This window comes from Vitis vinifera, chromosome 4 (genome assembly GCF_030704535.1).
Source record: "Vitis vinifera cultivar Pinot Noir 40024 chromosome 4, ASM3070453v1".
NCBI lineage: Eukaryota > Viridiplantae > Streptophyta > Magnoliopsida > Vitales > Vitaceae > Vitis > Vitis vinifera.
This window is the reverse complement of record NC_081808.1, coordinates 16508428-16517874: the sequence shown is the minus strand read 5'-3', so window position 1 is coordinate 16517874 and position 9447 is coordinate 16508428. Positions and strand designations below refer to the sequence as shown.

Here is a 9447-nt window from a genome sequence, read left to right as displayed (position 1 = left end):
TAGAAATGTGGAGAAGTACCTTATTCAAAGCCAAGTCGATTTTGGGTACCTAGTGCACCATTGTTCGGACAGTGCCCCATATTCTCCAAAACCCTTGGAAAGAATCCTAAAGGAAGTATCAGATAGCATCATTCCAGGCCTCACTCACTGGCAGAGCCCTAACTTCTTTGGCTATTTCCAAGCAAATGCTAGCACTGCTGGCTTTCTTGGTGAGATGCTTTGCACTGGACTTAATGTGGTAGGCTTCAAATAGATTGCTTCTCCTGCCACCACTGAACTCGAATCCATTGTGATGGATTAGGTTGGGAAAATGCTCATGTTTCCACCTTCATTTCTTTTCTCAGGAGGTGGTGGCGGTGTCTTGAATGGGGTTGAACTTTCAAACTCGATTAGTATGAACCCCCACAAATGGCTCCTCACTAACATGGACTGCTGTTGTCTATGGATTAAAGAACCACATCTATTTGTGGATTCATTATCAACTGCTCCTGAGTATCTAAGGAACAATGCAAGCGAATCAAAGGTGGTCATAAACTACAAAGATTGGAAAATAGCACTAAGTAGAAGATTTAGGGCCATCAAAGTTTGGGTGGTGATTCACAGGCATGGCTTGCACAACCTCATGTTCCATATACACAACGATGTAAAGTTGGCCAAGCAATTCGCGGCACATGCAGCCAAAGACCCCATATTTGAGGTTGTGGTGCCAAGAAGATTTGCACTGGTGTGCTTCAGACTGAGGCCCAAACAAGAAGGGGAAGGCACATAGCTGAACTCAAGGTTGCTAATGGTTGTTAATGGAAGTGGACGTGCATTCATGACTCATGCAGTGGTAGGTGGGATTTATATCATACGCTGTGCAATTGGCTCCACATTGACTGAGACTAGGCATGTTGACAGTCTGTGGAAGCTCATTCAGGACAAGGCTTGGTTTTGCACTAGAGGAAGCCTATTAACATAATTACGTTCTCTGTTGGGACTAATGCATGTCTCTTTCCCATTTTAGAAGGATGTTGTTATGCATGGAAAATAATAGATCTTCAGTAGAGATCATATCATAATAAGGGGTACGCGTACGTACGATATGAAGAAGGATGATCGACAATAATAAACCTTGAGCATAGATCTTTGCACTCATCGCATGTTGTTGCCTATTGGTATTGCAATTATTCTAGTGAAATAAATGTCAAGTTAGTTTTTATTGGCATTTTTTCGTGGTCTCAAGTAAAGAAAATATCTAAACTAAAACTATTTTAATTAAAATTTAGAAATTAAATTAAATTCCAATTTTTGAGAACCTTCTCAAGTTGAAGTTTATTTTTCAAGGTGCTTCACCATATATAGGGGTGTAAGCAAAACCCAAAAAACCAACAAACCGATCATATTAGTTCAGTTTTCAAAAAAAAAAAAATGAAAAAAAAAGGGTCAATTCAATTAGAAAATTTTGAAAACCGATTTTGTCAATTTGATTTTCAATTTTCTTGTCTTGTAATCGATAAAAACCAAACCAAACCAATATTGTAAAACTTATGTATAATTGTTTTATATTTGATATTTTTTTATATTAAATTCTATTAAAGTAATTCATTATTTTTATATTATGTACAAATTAATTCTAAATGCATTTAATATATTTTTAACATCAAATCCAAGTTGGTTTCAATTAATTCTAAAAACAAATTAGACTTAGAACTTAACATAAACTCAAATTAATGGATTTTGGTTCAAAACTGCAACTAGGTTTAGGATTAAAAAAGGTTATTAAGTTGGATCAAAACTAAATCACGAAAATCGAACCAAACCAACCTTATTTACACCCCTAACCGTATGTAGCATTCTTAACTTTTTAAACCTTGAAAGCTTGAGAGTTTTGTACAAATATAAGTAATTTGATTAGGAGATTTATTAAGCTTCGTTGAGAAGTGTATTAAAAAAATTAAAGTATTTAAATAATGATACAAATGATTAGAATCAAGGTATAAAAAAAATTGAAAGTATTACAAACAAAAAAGTAAGCTATAAAAGAATAATGCCAAAATATAAAACAATGAAATTAGAGTTTGATAAACATGTGACACGACACAATTAATCACATTTTTCTATATATATATACCAAATTGGTACTGTACTCCGCTTCACTTCTAGTTTTATTTAAAATAAATTAGAAATTTTTCATAAATAAATTATTTAATTTTTATAAAAATATATCTGCCATATCACGTGTAGTTAAATATGGTTGTTGGATGTTACATTTGCGGGCTTTTTTCTCAATCATGTATGTGGTCCTTTGTGAGCTCAATCCTGTAGATTCTCCTCATCTTAATCATGAATCGCAGAAAAAAATTTGGAAAGTGGGAAATCTAGCTTGGGGCTAAAAATGGATTATAAGCTACAAAGTTAGGAAGTTGGATGTGTAGGTAGGAAAAAATGACTAGTGGTTGAGAACAAAAGGAATTGGAGAGTTTGGATCCTAATTCTCTTGATTTTTCTCATTTTTCTTCAATAAGCATGAATAAACTTCATGATTCCAAGTAATGGAACCCATAGAATTAATTCATGCAAAAGTAATTTAAGTCTTGGTGGGGGCCTAACATCCATAACACCTTCTTTGATATTGATTCAAGCGAGGTTTTTGTTTGATATTTGATTGATATTCATCCTCTTTGTGATGAATGAGATTGTTTTGCACCTGTTATTGAGCTAACCTTGTTTTTCATAAAGGCATTTTAGCTTGCTATCCAAGTACGCTCTCTCTCACCTACTTTCGAAAATTCTATGGACATGTATGCTATTGAAGACTATATCCATGTTTGATGTAATCTTTGGGTGCTTAGATGTATGTTTGATTTGCTTGGATAAAATGCATGTTGTGTACTATATTTCTACACTAACTTTGATGTTTTATGATAGCACTTAAGAAACAGTCCAGGTACACACTTTGGCTCTTTTTTATGATTGTGATTTAACTTTCTATTTGGCATGCTAGTGATAATAGAATTTTGAAATCACCTTAGCCTACCTAAGCACCTTCAATCAATCGATTGATTGTCACATTTCCCTCGACTAGACCAATAGAGACCTCTTTAGGGCTTAGAGGGGTGTTACCTCTTAAAGGCACCTTCCCAATAGGTAACTTGATACCTGAACCGAGACTTGGTTTTCTCAAGACTTGGTTTTCCAAAACTATGAAGTCACTTCTTTAGGGTTTTCTTTCTTATTTTATTTTCCCTTTTAAAATAAAATAAAATAAGTGGCGACTCTAACTTTTCCAAAACTTTGTTTTCACCCTTAGGAAGCGAGTCTTGCCGATTGAGTGAGGACACGTGAAAAATGCAAGTCCACAATCTTGTATAAAAAAAATGGATTTACTTTGATTATAAAAAAAAAAAATGGGTTTTTTTTTTTTTTTTACAATGCAATTATTGACATATCATCCAAATAGATCTCTATTGGTTTTCTTGTGGATAATCAAGCTTCTTCAACAATTTTTTGAGTTAAATTTCATGTCATATGCATGATGTTGCTGAAACAAATTCTACTAACAAACTTTAATTATTAGAAAGTGAGTAATATGAATTGTAATCAAGTGTATTTTTTATGTAACAAAAAATTATTGACATTCTTCACATGAATCATGATTAATGCTTTCATATGTATATATATATAAAGAAAAGTCAAGTAGTGTAGGCCTCTAACTAAACTTTTATATTATATTAACTCAACATTTTATTGGAATGTTTAATAATCAAATTATACATATTCATGGTAAACTTCTTGAGAATTTCTTTTACATGAGCAATAAAAAAAATACTCTTTGGGTTGCTTCACTTCTAGGCTAAGATTGTATGACACAAGACAACTATCGATCACTTCAAACTCTTGATCATTAGTTCTTTAAACTCTCCAAACATGATTAGATTGTTTCTAGTAATTAAAGATCAAATCATCCACTTAGAAACATACAAGTATTATGTGACTTTTCTATTCACTTTTATATTGAGAGCATGTTTACTAAGGTATTTAATAAAATTATTTTTGTAAAAATACTTCCCATGTATAACTCTTTTCAATTTTAGAAGTTTGTTCTTAATATCTTTTACCATCTAACCCATGAGTTGTTTTACATAATAATATACTTCTTCAATATGCTCTTTCAAGAAAGTGGATTTCACAATGTAAAACATTGTCCAATTATTTTGACCTACCAAAATATTATTAATCTTATAGTTTCTACACAAGCAACAGAAGAAAATACCTCACTATAGTAAATGTCTTGTTGCCTTAACCTTTAGCCATCAATAATATTAATGGTCTATATCTCTCAACTTCTTTGTATTTTTCTATCTTGTATACTAATCATATTTCAATTACCTTTTTACCCTTTTGAAAGAAATTTTAGCTCTTATTTGTCATTCTTCCTTTTTGTTTTTATCTATAGCATTTTTTCATCTTTTGCCTTGCATTACTTCTTCATAACTCATTCATTCACAATTTGTAAAATAAGAAAAGAAAGTTACATTGTTACACCATTTTTATTTTTTACCTCATCATAAAACTCCTAGACTCCTAAGATGTGGTATTGTTCCTTTCACTTGAACTTTCCAATGAAAATAATGTTATTGGAAGTTCATGAGTTGATGGACTAGTGATCTCTTGCAAACCTTCTCTTGTTTGTTCATGAATGTAGCACTTCCACATTCATATGCATAATGATCATATTTTTTACAATTATAGTACTGAATTTGAGATTTATCATATGTTTTCCTTTCATTTTTCCTTAGGTTGAGCCCTCTTCCATGTCTTCTTGAAGAATGTGAATTTTAGCTTGCTCTCATTATTTATTATGAATTGGAACCACCTCTACCTTTATTTATTTGGTTAGGACTATGTCCACAACCATATCCATGATTATTTTGACTCAAGGTTTGAAATATTGAAAAATTTTGCTAAGATATCGGTGAAATATTAGATATTAATAAGCCCCCAAGCGAAATTCTCCATCAAAGCTCAACCAATAAAAAAATTAGAAAATTTTGGAAAAATCGTCAAAACATTGACGATATATCAATTTCAACAATAAAATTGGCAATGTTTCTATTGGTTCATTGCTACGGTAAAAAATAGCCAAAAAAAAATCAACGAAATTTCACTTAATTTAAAAAAAAAATAGGGGAAAAATCAACCCCCATTATCTCTTCCAAGGATGAAAAAGTTTTAGTCCAATTCACCATGTGCCTCGATCAAATCTTCTCTCCTGCATTGGTCAAAGGCGATCAAACCGCAAAAATGGGGATGGGTTGTAAATCAACCCTCTTTATCTCTTCCAAGGATGAAAAATTTTCGGTCCAATTCACCAGGTGCCTCAGTCAAATCTTCTCTCCTACCTTGGTCAAAGGCGGTCAAACCCCAAAAATGGAGGTGATTGTTGCGGATGTGGCACCACATGACCACTAGGCAAGTTTGCCCTTTTCAATATCATTCACTAAAACATATATATATTAAAATTTGTCATAAAAACAAAATATTCAATGAATATTTTTATAAATTAATCAATTTCAATTATTTTATTTTTAAATTTCATTTAATTGATGACTAAAAATATAAAAAATTTCATAATAATTTTCTTAATAGATTTTTTATACAATTCATATATTAATTAAATATTAAAAAATGTTATACATATATCATCTTATTTTATATTAGCAAATACATTTGAATTAAATGGATCATAATTTTAATGCTAAATATATTTTAAAATTAAACATATTATGATTAAATATTGCAATATTATTGTCAAACAATATTTAATATAACTTAATAATGAATATATATTTACAAAATTCATATTTTTTATCTATGCACATAATATTATTATTGAATAAGACATTATATCATACAAATATTAATTTATTCAACAAAACAACTTTAAAAGATTTATTATTATTTATTATATCATTTTTAGAGTTTCTGTTATTATGAGTTTTTATCAATTTTTGTTTCATCATTATTTCGTGTCAAAATATTCATCAATATTTCTCAATATATTCTGGTATCCATAAAATCAAGTTATCGATATATTCATCAAAACCAATATTTTCATCCTTGTTTTGACTTCTTTCATTACTAAAATATCTCTTTATTATCTTTTGATGTAAGTTTTTGGTTGAAGAACTTCGCTCAATTTTCCTAGATTCTTCATTTCTAATTTTTCTTCGTGGGCTTGTAATAATAAACTCATAAGTTGATCAGTGGACATAAAGTATAAATGCTTAGATTCTGTAGTAGTCACAACAATATTATCAAACTTTGAATTTTAAGATCAAAATATTTTCTAGATTACGTAAGTGTCATTTCAAACTTTCCACATTTCTTTTTAATATATTCAAAATCTCCAATACTCTTAAAATTTAATATAAAAAAATGATTTTGAATCTTTCATATTCAAACTTTCAAATTCTCCTTTAAGAATTCCAAGATGAACTTTTTTATCTTATCAATCCTTTTAGGTTCATTTTGTAGTATCTCCCATGTTTCTTGGCAATGATTACACTAGAAATTTTCTCAAAAGTGCTTCCATTCATTGTTTGATAGACAAGAATAAGAGTTTTTTTGTCTTTCTTCCTTATATCTTTCAAAAAACAAAAAAAAAAAATCTCTTTGATTTTAGGATAGAGTGGTTCATCTTATATCCTCTTGTAGCCTTTCACTACACCCTCTCATACATCTTGGGAACCAAACAATCCTTTATCTTCATATTTACTTTAATTATTGTAATTGTCTTGGTTGAATTGAAAACCTTTAGCTCTAATACCAATTTGTTGGAGTAATAGGGCTAAAAACATACAAACAATTACCTAGACCAAATAAATAACTAAAAAAATTAAGAAAAATTTATTATCTTCTACCACTCTTATTCTTCAACTATTACACATCTCTTTATTTATAGATATTTATACCTAGAAAATAGATAGGGATGACTATTTTGAATGGGTACAAGTTTTAGAGGGTTTGAGTTAGGCATATCCTTATTCATGTCATAATCCTATCAACTTATATAATCTTATATGGGTACATCCCATGACAATTTGTTTATTTTTAGCTCTAATACCAATTTTTTGGAGCAATAGGGCTAAACACATATAAACAATTACACAGACCAAATAAATAACTGAAAAAATTAAGGAAAATTTATTATCTTCTACCACTCTTATCGTTCTTCTATTACACATTTCTTTATTTATAGATATTTATACCTAGAAAATAGATAGGGATGACTATTTTGAATGGGTACGAGTTTTAGAGGGTTTGAGTTAGGCATATCCTTATTCATGTCATAATCCTATCAACTTATATAATCTTGGATGGGTACATCCCATGACAATTTTTTTTATTTTTAGCTCTAATAACAATTTGTTGGAGTAATAGGGCTAAAAACATACAAACAGTTACATAGACCAAATAAATAACTGAAAAAATTAAGAAAAATTTATTATCTTCTACCACTCTTATTGTTCTTCTATTACACATTTCTTTATTTATAGATATTGATACCTAGAAAATAGATAGGGATGACTATTTTGAATGGGTACAAGTTTTAGAGGGACCGAGTTAGGCATATCCTAAATCATGTCATAATTCTATCAATTTATATAACCTATTTAATAATTGGGTTGTGTTCAAGGTTTGACTACTCAATCTATTTGTCTTGTTTATTTTATTGTTTCAAAATGACACATTTACTTAATTATATCAAAATAACTCATGTAAAACTTGTCCATATAAATTTATTAATTATATATACATGTGTGTATATATATATATTATAAAAAATAAAAAAAAAATAAAAATACTTTTCATAATTATAAATATCATAGCCTTAAAATAATTAAGTATTATATATATTTTATTACAAAAATTATAAATATTTTAAAATTAAAACATTGTATACAATTATAAATGTATGTAAATTAAAATTTTCATTTGCTTTTTGTATTATAAAAAAATTATGATTAAAATTAATAATTAAACTAATTAAGAATTTAAATTTTCAAACTTAATTAAAAGTTAAAGAAACTAAAAAATATTTCAAAATTATATATTTATAAATTTAAATTTTAAACAAGTCATGATTATGTTAATAGGTTAAACAAATTAGAATTAATTATGTTAACGGGTCTAACATGTTAGAATCATTTTAATGGTTTTTTGTGTCAATTCATACATATTTCAACTTAATCTATCTATTGAATGGGTTAGATGGACTGTATTATATCACCGGTATAATAATAATAAATTGTGTTGACATTAATCATTTTGACATAAGTGCTATTGGAATTAAATAAATTTTTACTATTTCTTCCTTTAAGTTAAGTAATACAAACATGATATGAGACCATTCATTACTACCCGTACAAATATCGACACTATAAAATTGATCCAAAAACTATCTATTAAAAATTTGACCTAAATATAATTATATTCAATACTATCCATTGCGGCCCATACAAATAACACCATGCATGTTGTTTTGTATTATCCATATGTGACTAAAAGGAAAAAAAAAAACATTAATACATGAAATTAAAAATAAAAATATTTGGTTAAAAAGATTAAATAATCCTTAAATTATAAATATAATCCTTTTCATGTCTTTATTGAAAAATATTTGGTTAAAAAGACGAAATAAAACTAGGGAATACATTAACATTATCACTTCATCTTCTATTGTTTGACATTAGTATTTCTTAGATCTTTAATATTTCTACTCATGAAGTCATAAGCAAGACTATCATTAATGGATTTACTACATTCAAAGAGCAACACCTATTTATTCAAATAAAAACAAAATTGTTCTTGAGAAACTTTGTTAGGAATAAACTTTCTATATTCAACCATAACTTCATTGTTATCCAAGCACAAAGATTTACATGATTCAATAGATACCTGATTAGACGAACAAGATAAGGAACATAACTTCCATCATTATGCAAGAAGATTACCATCTAGTACTCTTAAATCCGAAAACCTAATCACATTAAAAGGTTGTTTTTTGCTAAATCTTCTTTGCCATTTATATCCTAATCGTGCAAAGCCCTACTTCTATATGGAAACCTTAAAATAGGGAACCTTCTTTATAAGATCAGGAAAAGAAATAGTTCTTTTCAATAATCTCTCTAATAAAATATAAAGAATTATGGAGAAAAATTATTAAATTATGGAATCAGTTCAAACTCTCCAACCACAAGGAAATAGCTAGAGATATTTTTGGGGTTTCGGTTTGGCTAAATACTGTGACTCCAAAATTATGAACTGCAATAGTTTGAAAATTATGAACACTCTTATGCCATGGCTCTTATAAATGCCTGGCCTTTCAGATGTTTGAGAACATATAACCTTATTCCCGCTGACTACAATGACATTTCAGCAGTTCATTTTCATTTCGTTACA

General features: G+C 28.8%; 1 pseudogene; it reads left to right on the top strand.

Annotated features, from left to right (window-relative positions):
- Positions 1–367: 367 nt before the first annotated feature.
- Positions 368–961, top strand: LOC100264764 (phenylacetaldehyde synthase-like; annotated as a pseudogene).
- Positions 962–9447: the final 8486 nt, after the last annotated feature.